Source organism: Accipiter gentilis, chromosome 16 (genome assembly GCF_929443795.1).
Source record: "Accipiter gentilis chromosome 16, bAccGen1.1, whole genome shotgun sequence".
NCBI lineage: Eukaryota > Metazoa > Chordata > Aves > Accipitriformes > Accipitridae > Astur > Astur gentilis.
The window spans coordinates 16,692,414-16,704,876 of record NC_064895.1 but is presented as its reverse complement, the minus strand read 5'-3'; positions in this window follow the sequence as shown (position 1 = coordinate 16,704,876).

The window sequence follows — 12,463 nt, the reverse complement described above, 5'->3', positions numbered from 1 at the left end:
AAAACCTAATTTGAAAAGTGATATTACTTCCTATTTTTGGACCAGTTATAAAGGCACCAATGTTTTCCAGAGTGGAAGATTTTATAAGTCAGCTTACTAAATAATTTTATTAGATCAATACATGTTTTAGCTTTCATCAGGAAGCTGATTGATAGGCGGTATTTTCTATTGACTACAACTAGACAATAATGTAATTGTATACCCTCTGCACAGCATGTCTTGCAGTTTGGCTGCAGGAGAATGCCCAAGACAAATAAATTGGATCTGGGAAAGGAGTCTTCAAATTTAATGTACTCTTAGACCACACTAGTTTAATTCAGAAACTAAAGATTATTTTATTCATCAATATGAGAGTCTGCATAAGTGAGTAACTCACTTTAAACTGGGTATTCACATTCCTTATATCTCTATTTATAGAATCATCCATGTTTTTTCTCACACAGTGTCCTGGGTTCAGCTGGGATAGAGTTAATTTTTACAGGAACCTGGGAGGTGGGGGCATAGCCGGGGCAGCTGACCTGGACTAGCCAAGGAGCTATTCCATACCATGGGACATCCTGCCCAGTATATAAATGGGGAGCGGGCCGGGGGGTGGTCTCTGTTTTCGGTGGGGGAAGTGGCGGAGCGTCGGGTCCCGGGTGGTGAGCAGTTGCACTGTGCATCACTCTTTTTGTATACCTTTTTTCATTAGTGCCGTTGTTGTTGTTGTAATCTCTTTCGTGTTTGTCCCAGTAAACTGCCTTTATCTCAACCCTCGAGGTTCCAGTTTCTTTTCCTTTTCTCTCCTCCGTCTCCTCCCCATCCCACCGGAGGGGGGCGGAGGAGTGAGCGAGCGGCTGCGTGGTCCTTTGTTACCGGCCGGGCTGAAACCACGACAGTCCTTTTTGGCGCCCAACGTGGGGCAGAAGGGTTGAGATAACGACAGATCTGGCCAGAGCGTGTTGAAACAAATTTGCCAAACGCATTTCTTGGATAAATAGATGTTAGTCACAATGTTGTTTCATTTGTTTACATGGTGGCGTTTTGTAAGCTCTTATATGCTCTATGTATTGCCTGTAGTTGCGTATCTCATCTCTGGGAGAGTGATTGGGATTATCATTTTGCTGTACTGGGCAATGTCGACTTATGAAATGATTACATCACTGGTCATGAGGTTAAGCTGGTATCTGTATGAGGCAGTGATATCATTTCCATACTTTGGGCGCCTTCTGTCGGATTTTATTGGTAATTACACCCAATCCATGGGGAAATTAGGGGGGGGATACCTCCCCCCGTCCGTTCACCTCCCTCTTCTCCTTCCGACTAATTACAACATCTTTTGAGAATTTTGAATATCCTTGGGATGCGCAAGCCAGTGTGCTGTTAGTGCTATGCCTCCTGAATATGTTTCAGGTCTTGTTTAGGGCTACAAAAACGCTCTTTAAGAGTACCACTCAGAGATCTCCCCCAAAGCTGGATACTCATGGGTGGCACGGCATGTGGGAGCATATGGGCAAGTATCTAGAGAACTTCTCACCGCCAGTGACTTGGAAGTTCACTCCCGAACAACTACAGAACCCTTATGAAGTGACAGAATATTTGAAAGAAAAATGCTGTGGCTATTCCAAAGACATACAACTCGCTGCACTGTGCTGGGCTCTGGCCAATATCTACCAAACACTGCTTGATATTATGCAGCACCCTCGGGGGGAAAAGGGGGAAAAGATGGAAAACAGGACAACATGCACCGTGGCTACCCAAACCCTGACAACAGACACCGTGGCTGCCCCTACCCCGACAACAAGCACCGTGGCTGCCCCTACCACGACAACAGGTACCATGACTACCCCTACCCCGGTGACAGACACTGCAGCTGAACCAGAGAACCAGCCTGTGCCAGTATCAGTCACCCCTGTACAGAAAAAGAAACACACAAAGAAATCAGTTCGCTTAGTGAGAGATGAAGATGAACCAGGGTCATCGCGAGAACAGGAGGTAGAGGCAGAACCTGAAATAATTACCCGATCTCTATCCATGAGTGAGTTGCGTGACATGCGAAAAGATTTTAGCCGCCACCCAGGTGAGCACATTGTTACCTGGCTGCTCCGATGCTGGGATAGCGGGGCTAGTAGTGTGGAATTAGAGGGTAAGGAAGCCAAGCAGCTGGGATCTCTGTCTAGGGAAGGGGGCATCGACAAGGCGATTGGGAGAAAAACACAAGTCCTCAGCCTCTGGAGGCGACTTTTGTTAGGTGTAAAGGAAAGATACCCCTTCAGGGATGAAGTTACATGTCACCAAGGCAAGTGGACCACCATGGAGAGAGGTATTCAGTACCTGAGAGAATTAGCCGTGCTGGAGGTGATTTACAATGATCCAGAAAATGCGCAGTCACCCACAGATCCAGATGAAGTCCAATGCACACAACCCATGTGGCGGAAGTTTCTACGAAGTGCACCACCAACCTATGCCAACTCATTGGCAGTAATGTCCTGGAGAGAAGGCTATGGACAAACGGTGGATGAATTGGCTGTCCAACTCCGGCAATACGAAGGGAGTCTCTCTTCCTCCCTACGGGCCTGTGTCTCAGCTGTGGAGGAGTTGTCCCGAGAGTTCCAGCAATTCAAAGTGGATCTGTCCTCCTCCTCACCTGTACAGGCCCGCATCGCAGTTATTGGGAGTAAGCGTTCCTCTGCCCAAGAGAGAGGAGAGAGAAAGTACACTCGACGGGCTAACCTGTGGTTTTACCTGCGTGACCATGGAGATGACATGAGGAAGTGGGATGGAAAACCCACTTCAGTCTTGGATGCACGGGTACAGGAGTTGCGAGAAAAAGCAACCAGAAAAGAGAATTCTTGGAAAACTGCTGCTCCAGTTTCCCGTGAGCAGTCCCCCAGACGCAGTAGATGGGCTGATCTCATTTCTGATCCCCTTGAAGGGACTTCCGATTTACGTGTGCAGAAAGTGAGTAACGGATGTTCTAACCAGGATTAGAGGGGCCCTGCCTCCAGCCAGGTGGAGGAGAGGGACAACCGAGTCTACTGGACAGTGTGGATTCGATGGCCTGGCACATCAGACCCACAGGAATATAAGGCTCTAGTGGACACTGGTGCACAATGTACCCTAATGCCATCTAGTTATAAAGGGGCAGAGCCCATCTGTATCTCTGGTGTGACAGGGGGATCCCAAGAGCTAACCGTATTGGAAGCTGAAATGAGTCTAACCGGGAATGAGTGGCATAAACACCCCATTGCGACTGGCCCAGAGGCCCCGTGCATCCTTGGTATAGATTATCTCAGGAGGGGGTATTTCAAGGACCCAAAAGGGTACCGTTGGGCCTTTGGTATAGCTGCATTGGAGACGGAGGAGATTGAACAGCTGTCTACCCTGCCGGGTCTCTCCCAAGACCCTTCGGTTGTGGGGTTGCTGAAGGTTGAAGAACAACAGGTGCCAATTGCTACCACGACGGTGCACCGGCGACAATATCGCACCAACCGAGACTCCCTGATCCCAATCCATAAGCTGATTTGCCAACTGGAGAGCCAAGGAGTGATCAGCAAGACTCACTCACCCTTTAATAGTCCCATATGGCCCGTGCAGAAATCCAATGGGGAATGGCGACTAACAGTAGATTATCGTGGGCTGAATGAAGTCACGCCACCGCTAAGCGCTGCTGTGCCAGATATGTTAGAGCTTCAATATGAACTGGAATCAAAGGCAGCTAAGTGGTATGCCACAATTGACATTGCTAATGCATTTTTCTCCATTCCTTTGGAAGCGGAGTGCAGGCCTCAGTTTGCTTTCACTTGGAGGGGCATCCAGTACACCTGGAATCGACTGCCCCAGGGGTGGAAACACAGCCCCACCATTTGTCATGGACTGATCCAGGCTGCACTAGAAAAAGGTGAAGCTCCAGAGCACCTGCAATATATTGATGACATCATCGTATGGGGCAACACGGCAGCAGAAGTTTTTGAGAAAGGGAAGAAAATAATCCAAATCCTTTTGAAGGCTGGTTTTGCCATAAAAGAAAGTAAGGTCAAGGGACCTGCGCAGGAGATCCAGTTCTTAGGAGTAAAATGGCAAGATGGGCGTCGTCAGATCCCTGTGGACGTCATCAACAAAATAGCAGCTATGTCCTCACCGACTAATAAAAAGGAAACACAGGCTTTCTTAGGTGTTGTGGGTTTTTGGAGAATGCATATTCCAAATTACAGTCAAATTGTAAGCCCTCTCTACCAAGTTACTCGGAAGAAGAACGATTTTAAATGGGGGCCTGAGCAACGACAAGCCTTTGAACAGATTAAGCAGGAGATTGTTCACGCAGTAGCTCTTGGGCCAGTCCGGACAGGACAAGATATTAAAAATATGCTCTACACTGCAGCTGGGGAGAATGGCCCTACCTGGAGCCTTTGGCAGAAAGCACCTGGGGAGACCCGTGGCCAACCTCTGGGGTTTTGGAGTCGGGGATATCGAGGATCCGAGGCTCGCTATACTCCAACTGAAAAAGAGATCTTGGCAGCATATGAAGGAGTTCGAGCCGCCTCAGAAGTGGTTGGTACTGAAACACAGCTCTTCTTAGCACCTCGACTGCCAGTGCTGGGCTGGATGTTCAAAGGGAAAGTTTCCTCTACGCATCACGCGACTGACGCCACGTGGAGTAAGTGGATCGCACTGATCACACAGCGAGCTCGCATAGGAAACCCCGGTCGCCCAGGAATGTTAGAAGTGATTACGGACTGGCCAGAAGGCAAAGATTTTGGAATGTCGCCAGAGAAAGAGGTGACACGGGCCGAAGAAGCCCCGCTGTATAATAAACTGCCAGAAAATGAGAGGCAATATGCCCTGTTCACTGATGGGTCCTGTCGCATTGTGGGAAAACATCGAAGGTGGAAGGCTGCTGTATGGAGTCCTACACGACTAGTCGCAGAAACTGCTGAAGGAGAAGGTGAATCGAGTCAGTTTGCAGAGGTGAAAGCCATCCAGCTAGCGTTAGACATTGCTGAAAGAGAAAAGTGGCCAGTGCTCTATCTCTATACTGACTCGTGGATGGTGGCAAATGCCCTATGGGGGTGGCTACAGCAATGGAAGAAGGGCAACTGGCAGCGCAGAGGTAAACCCATCTGGGCTGCCGCACTGTGGCAAGATATCGCTGTTCGGATAGAGAAGCTAGTGGTAAAAGTACGTCACGTAGATGCTCATGTACCCAAGAGTCGAGCCACTGAAGAACATCAAAACAACCACCAGGCAGATCAGGCCGCCAAGATTGAAGTGCCTCAGGTGGACCTGGACTGGCAACGTAAAGGTGAGCTATTTATGGCTCAGTGGGCCCACGATACCTCAGGCCATCAGGGAAGAGATGCAACATATAGATGGGCTCGAGATCGAGGGGTGGACTTGACCATGGACACTATCTCACAGGTCATCCATGAATGTGAAACATGTGCTGCAATTAAGCAAGCCAAGTGGCAAAAACCCCTGTCACATGGAGGACGATGGCTGAAATATAAACAGTGGGAGGCCTGGCAGATTGACTATATCACACTCCCACGAACACGCCAAGGCAAGTGCCATGTGCTTACAATGGTGGAAGCAACCACTGGGTGGCTGGAAACATACCCTGTGTCCCATGCCACTGCCCAGAACACTATCCTGGGCCTTGAAGAGAAAATTTTATGGCAACACGGCACCCCAGAAAGAATCGAGTCGGACAACGGGACTCACTTCCGAAACAACCTCGTAGACACCTGGGCCAAAGAACATGGCATTGAGTGGGTGTATCACATCCCTTATCACGCACCAGCCTCCGGAAAAATTGAACGGTACAATGGACTGCTGAAAACTACATTGAGAGCGATGGGGGGTGGAACTTTCAAGCATTGGGATACACATTTAACAAAAGCCACCTGGTTAGTTAATACTAGAGGATCCGCCAATCGGGCTGGCCCCGCCCAACCAAGAGATCCACATACTGTAGAAGGGGATAAAGTCCCTGTAGTGCGCATGAGGAGTATGTTAGGAAAGACAGTCTGGGTTAGTCCTCCCTCAAGCAGAAGCAAACCCATTCAAGGGGTTGTTTTTGCTCAAGGACCTGGGTACACCTGGTGGGTGATGCAGAAGGATGGGGAGGTTCGATGTGTACCTCAGGGAGATTTGATTTTGGGAGAGAATAGCCAGTGAATTGGGCTGTATGATATTTAACTGCTAAATAACCTGCCAATGCATGTCATTGTATCTATAGTGTCTATATGCCATATCAAGGGTATTATTGTGAGAATTATCCAAATGACTACAGGATGGACTTTTGAAACTGAGCCAAGTACAACAGCGATAGAACTTGAACTGGCACCCACCAATTTCCTCAAGATCAACATCTTCGACCTGCAGACCAGGGGCATGAGTTGCACCAAATGTACTAGCCACAAGTTCCAGAGGCAGCGTACAACAACCCAACATCTCACACCATCTCTCTCTTATCCTGAAGAACTGTTACAACAGATAGAGCCCCAAAATTGATGGACACATTAGAGGGATAGCCCATAGGCTAAAGGAACACCGTGTGTGTGTGTGCGAGTTCAGGGGGTGGAGTCCATATACTTATATATAAGACAAGGAAAGTTGTAGTGGTTGATTGGAAAAAAATAAAAAAAAGTAAGATCTGGGCATGATGTAGATGGTATAGAATAAGGGGTGGATAATGTCCTGGGTTCAGCTGGGATAGAGTTAATTTTTACAGGAACCTGGGAGGTGGGGGCATAGCCGGGGCAGCTGACCTGAACTAGCCAAGGAGCTATTCCATACCATGTGACATCCTGCCCAGTATATAAATGGGGAGCGGGCCGGGGGGTGGTCTCTGTTTTTTCGGTGGGGGAAGTGGCGGAGCGTCGGGTCCCGGGTGGTGAGCAGTTGCACTGTGCATCACTCTTTTTGTATACCTTTTTTCATTAGTGCCGTTGTTGTTGTTGTAATCTCTTTTGTGTTTGTCCCAGTAAACTGCCTTTATCTCAACCCTCGAGGTTCCAGTTTCTTTTCCTTTTCTCTCCTCCGTCTCCTCGCCATCCCACCGGAGGGGGGCGGAGGAGTGAGCGAGCGGCTGCGTGGTCCTTTGTTACCGGCCGGGCTGAAACCACGACACACAGTAAGTGATAAGCTGACTGAATATGAGCCAGCAGTGTGCCCAGGTGGCCAAGAAGGCCAACGGCATCCTGGCCTGCATCAGAAATAGTGTGGCCAGCAGGAGCAGGGAGGTGATCCGTCCCCCTGTTCTCAGCACTGGTGAGGCTGCACCTCCAGTCCTGTGTTCAGTTTTGGGCCCCTCACTACAGGAAAGACATTGAGGTGCTGGAGCGTGTCCAGAGAAGGGCAACCAAGCTGGTGAAGGGTCTAGAGCACAAGTCTTATGAGGAACGGCTGGGGGAACTGGGGTGGTTTAATCTGGAGAAAAGGAGGCTGAGAGGAGACCTTATCGCTCTTTACAACTACCTGAAAAGGGGGCTGTAGCGAGGTGGGGGTTGGTCTTTTTAACAAGTGATAGGTCCAGGGGAGTTGTGCCATGGGAGGTTTACATTGGCTATTAGGAAAAATTTCTTCACAGAAAGGGTTGCCAAGCATTGGAACAGGCTGCCCAGGGAAGTGGTAGAGTCACCATCCCTGGAGGTATTTGAAAGACGTGTAGATGTGGTGCTTAGGGACATGGTTTAGTGGTGGACTTGGCAGTTAGGTTAATGGTTGGACTCAATTATCTTAAAGGTCTTTTCCAACCCTAACGATTCTATGATTCTGTGATATTAAAAGGTAGAATCTTTGTATTCTAAAATCTATATCTGATGTTAAATGCAGCATGTTTCCATCCAATGAAAACAATACTTTCACCATTAAGTATATAAAATTTTGCTCCTAATTTCACTGAAAGCAGGATGAACTCCTGCATCAATTATCAATGACTAGTCAGTGTTTAATTGTGGTGTGACACTTTTTTTCCTGATAAAGGCAAACACAGAATTATGAAGCTTAAGAATTTAATTTCAACAGCACCATTAAAAAAAAAATTCCATCATTTGCTTCTGATTTTTTAAAAAATATAATTTATCTGCACAGTCACAACTTGTGAGCACAATCCATCAATAAAGTAATATTACAGTTGTTCAGCTGTTAAATTATGACCCATTTTGAATAGTTTAAAAGCCTCTGGGATTCTTTATATATAGTTTCCTCTAGTGTTTATTTTTTAATTTGTAACATGTACCACAGAAATGAGTTATAGTGATGAATTTCTGTTTTGTGATTATTAGTTTTTTAGATTAAGCATTTTATCTCGCTGGCTGCAGCCAAATAAATATAATTTACACACAGAGCAGTCTATTATACTCATTCAGTGCATGAGGTTTCAATTTTTTCAATCCAAGTGGAATCCCAGTGGCTAACTAACAATACAGTGTGGTGATCAGAAGCTGCAGGCCAATTATTAGCACATATATCACATTACCATGTAGGGAGAGATCAGTGCTAGACCTTACAGGAAGGACTGTTCTGATGTTTTAGCATTTATTTTCCTCTATGTTCTTCAGAATAACTATATAAGATTTAGGTTATTATTATGCAATTATGTGCAATTATTATTGGCTTAATGTGGTCAATACCCAGTTTATTCATTGCAAATAATTTGTATAATCCGATGGCAGTGACAGGTCACAACTATAGAAATGCTGATGTTCTTCTGTAATGAAAAGATTCTGTAGCCTTTGACTGTCCTTTTTCATCTCTACCTTTATTGCCACCACTTTCTGTATTAATCTCACAAGACCTGGGCAAAAGCTAGGCATTTTTCTCAAAATGCCTGCAGCACATTCACCTGTAATGCACCACAAACAGTATCACCTCCTTAATTCCTCCCTCCCCACAGAGGAAAGAGTCAAGTTCACTTTGTTCTGAAAGTGTATTCCCCAAACGTGGCCATATCAGAGAACAAACAACCATTTTCTGATCAGCCTTTTTGTGTTTACAACTTAAATTGTTCTTATAGCTAAATGTGTGCTGGTGACTAGACAGGATAGCCAAGATTATGCCGATTCATACAATTGCTGCCCAAGACTACCATGGTTTGAAGCAATTATTGAGCCGTGCTGCATACTACATGAGTGCACTCTGGAGCAATGTCTATGCCAGCAGCTCTTCAAATTGCCTGAACCGTGCAATGCCTGCACCATCCCATACAGCCCTACATAAACCCCCTAACCATTGACACCAAGCAACTCCATAGCAGCATGCTGCAGAAAACAGTAACTTGCAGATTTGAAGAAGCCTGAGAAAATGAGGCCATAACCAAAGAGTTTGAGACTGGAAAAGCAAATCCATTAAGCTCTTGAAGGACAGCAGCATGCTGATATCTGTGGAGCCTGCCACACGCTGCTTATGCGTTGTGTATCCCAAAACATCTATACCTTCTTTTTGGCATATGCTTTTAGTAGGTATGCAGGTCTATTCCAAAATATTAAGAAATGACACATTCCTGTTTACTGAAACTGTTTGGAATCCTTTGAAATCTTAAAGATTAAATGGACTCAAGTTCTCCTCAGGCTATGGTCCTGACAGTACTCAGGAAAAGCAAGAACAAACACAGGACATATTCTGACTTCAAAACAGCTGAAAAACAAGAATGCTGCTGTAGCTTCCATATGTGACTGCAAAAACATGATAAACAAAAGCTAAGCCCTACAGCTCCAGGTTTTCACGCTCAACTTTGGACTACTAGTTCATAAGGTCATTAAAAATTATCTGTTTATTTGCCACAGTCTTTCTAAAGTCTTTAAACTATCCTTCTACAGATGAAATATAAAACAGAAACAGATATGAAAAACCATCTCTGTGTGGTCCAGTAGATCCTGTCTGCCATTGACTGATACTCTTCTAAAAGATGGTGAGCTCCTCATGAATCTCTAGAACAGCAAGTCTGTAGAAAGACATATGCATAAGATTACCATTCTTTGTTAAGCTTGCTAACATAGCATACTTAACTGGAGTAGCATGATGTGCTCTCTCACATGCAGTTTTAAAGGCAAATTTGGCTTGCTTGTGTGGCTTGAAGTCAAGTACGCAGTGCTCTGCTGGAAGCTGTGTTATACAAACATCCTGAAACTTCCAGTCAAGGTCCTGAATTGAACAAGGATCTTAGTGTGAAGCTTTTGTCTGGGCCTGATCCCAGAAATGGAGACCATCTTAGTACCTGCTTCTCTTTGGGTCATTAGTGCTGTTTTCCACAGCTGTCTTTAAGTATTCTCCATGTGAATCCCATTGCCTCTTCCCACTCTCCTAACAGTGAATGACCCAGAAATAACCCAACCAGAGTTCTGCTCTTATTTCTCAGATGATGAGAGTCAAGGTTCTTGGAGGTCTGTGGGTCTCAGCATGGGCTGGCTAATTCTGTGTCTCATCTGAATGGGAGAAGTCCCAGCTGTTGTATGATTTTGAGTAGGCAGTGATCTGCTTGTAGCTAGTAGCCACTATTGACTGAATGAGTCCTAAACGTTTAGTGAATCATGAAACGTTCTGTAGGGTAATTTGAGTGGTTCCAGGCCAAATGCATGTTGATGATGAAGCAGGATGTGTCAGTGGTGAACAAGCAGAGAAGTAACCATGCCAAAACTGCTGCTTGGCATAGTTCACCACTGAACTGGTCAAGTGTCTGTACCAAGAAAAGTAATTCATAGGACATGCCAAATATTTAATCTTTCCAGAAGTGTCCTTGATATGAGTCCAAAATACTTTTTGTTCCTCAGTAGTTCACCTGATAAAGTCCATCTTATTTCCTTCTGGGTGTGGTTGAGAATAATCACAAGCTGTAATGCTCTTCCTGCTGAGGACTTTCTGAAACACCTCACAGCATCATTCTTCTATTTTTTATCTAAGTACTTCTCTGGTTGTTAAGGTGGCTGCTGACATCAGTCTTGTCATGATGATAAAACTGTAAATACTCTGAAGGAAAGAGTACGAGATTTCTCCATGGATGACATGTGAAACATTCCTGTAATATGTGGTTCAGATGTGACCATCACCCAGATGGAGTATAGGAATGCCTGAAGACATCTGTAAGGGCCCAGATGTTTCTGAGATTTCTCCCCTTCAAGTGCTACTTGGCATGTTCTTAAGATACCATACAAGGAAGAATAAGGAAAATCAATGTGGACAGCCAGGGAATTTGACCTTGAGAGCAGTACTGGGAACTGTGGACTATGTTTTGAGCATGAGCAAGGTTTTTCTATCATCATTAATTTTACTCTTTAGAAAAGTGGTGGCTATTTTCAATTAGCATTTGATTTCTGTCCTGCTACTTTAATCAAGTACCTCTAAATTTCTACAATTACAAGAATATGGAAGAAAGCTAATATACCTGGAATTGCCTATTCTTCTTTTACATTCACAATAATAAAATTAAATTGTTCATGCAGCTTTTCAGATGTTGGGTGTTATAAAGTGTTTTGCAAAGTAATGAATTAAATGTTGGTAGTGCTGTGCCCTGTAGGCAAACAGAGCTTCTATTATGCTGCAACAATTGTTCACACACAGACGTAGAATTGCAACGTGACTTTATATTGAGAGCATGAATAGAGAGGACACTGAGGTTATTCTCTACTCATTTTGTATAGTTCCAAAAGCTCTGAAAATTTTCACCTGAATAGACAAAGGCGTACGAGGCAGAAAGAACAGCTATAGATGAAGAAACTATTGATGGCTACATTGTGTGATTTAAACCACCAGAACTAGCTAACCTAAAGCCTTTGTTGGCATTGTGATTTGTCAATATGTAAAAAGGGTGTAGTCACAGAGAAAAAAATATTCAACAGTATTCACATTTTGTTTGCAAATCACCATATCCAACTGTATCAGCAATATAAAGAAACTATTGTGAGTGAAGCCTATGAATTGTATTAAGTGCTAATGAAGATCTGAATAAATAATTTATTCATTGCCCCCTTTTGCCAGGCTTCTCAAACTAATTTCATCTGAACCCTTTCTGACTATGTCCCAGTTTGATTTTTTTTCTTTTTACTGTGAATGGAACTCTTTCTCCTGCTATATCATCTCCTAGAAAAGATATTTACAGGAGAAAATAAAATTATTATTTTTTATTAAACAGGAAATTTAAGTCCTGATTATAAAGGGAAGGCACTGCAGATAGGGGAAGCAGTGGTTATTTGAAGGTGTCCTCACCCAGTTTACTACAGAAAGGCTTTTGTAATTATGTTTTTCTGCCTGACTTTTACACTCCAAATGTAATAATTTTGAACCAGTTAGCCAGTCACAGGCTAGATTTACAGTCTTAGTTTTACAGTCTTGGTAATATCAATTTTTGTGGAAACTGGTCACTACAAAGGTATGAGAGAAGGGGATGAAGAAAAAACATGTCTACTTTTCCTATCTCTCTCTGTCCCACTGTCTCTCCCTGAAGGAGCTCTGAACCTGCCACAGCATATGATGATCTTCATGCAAG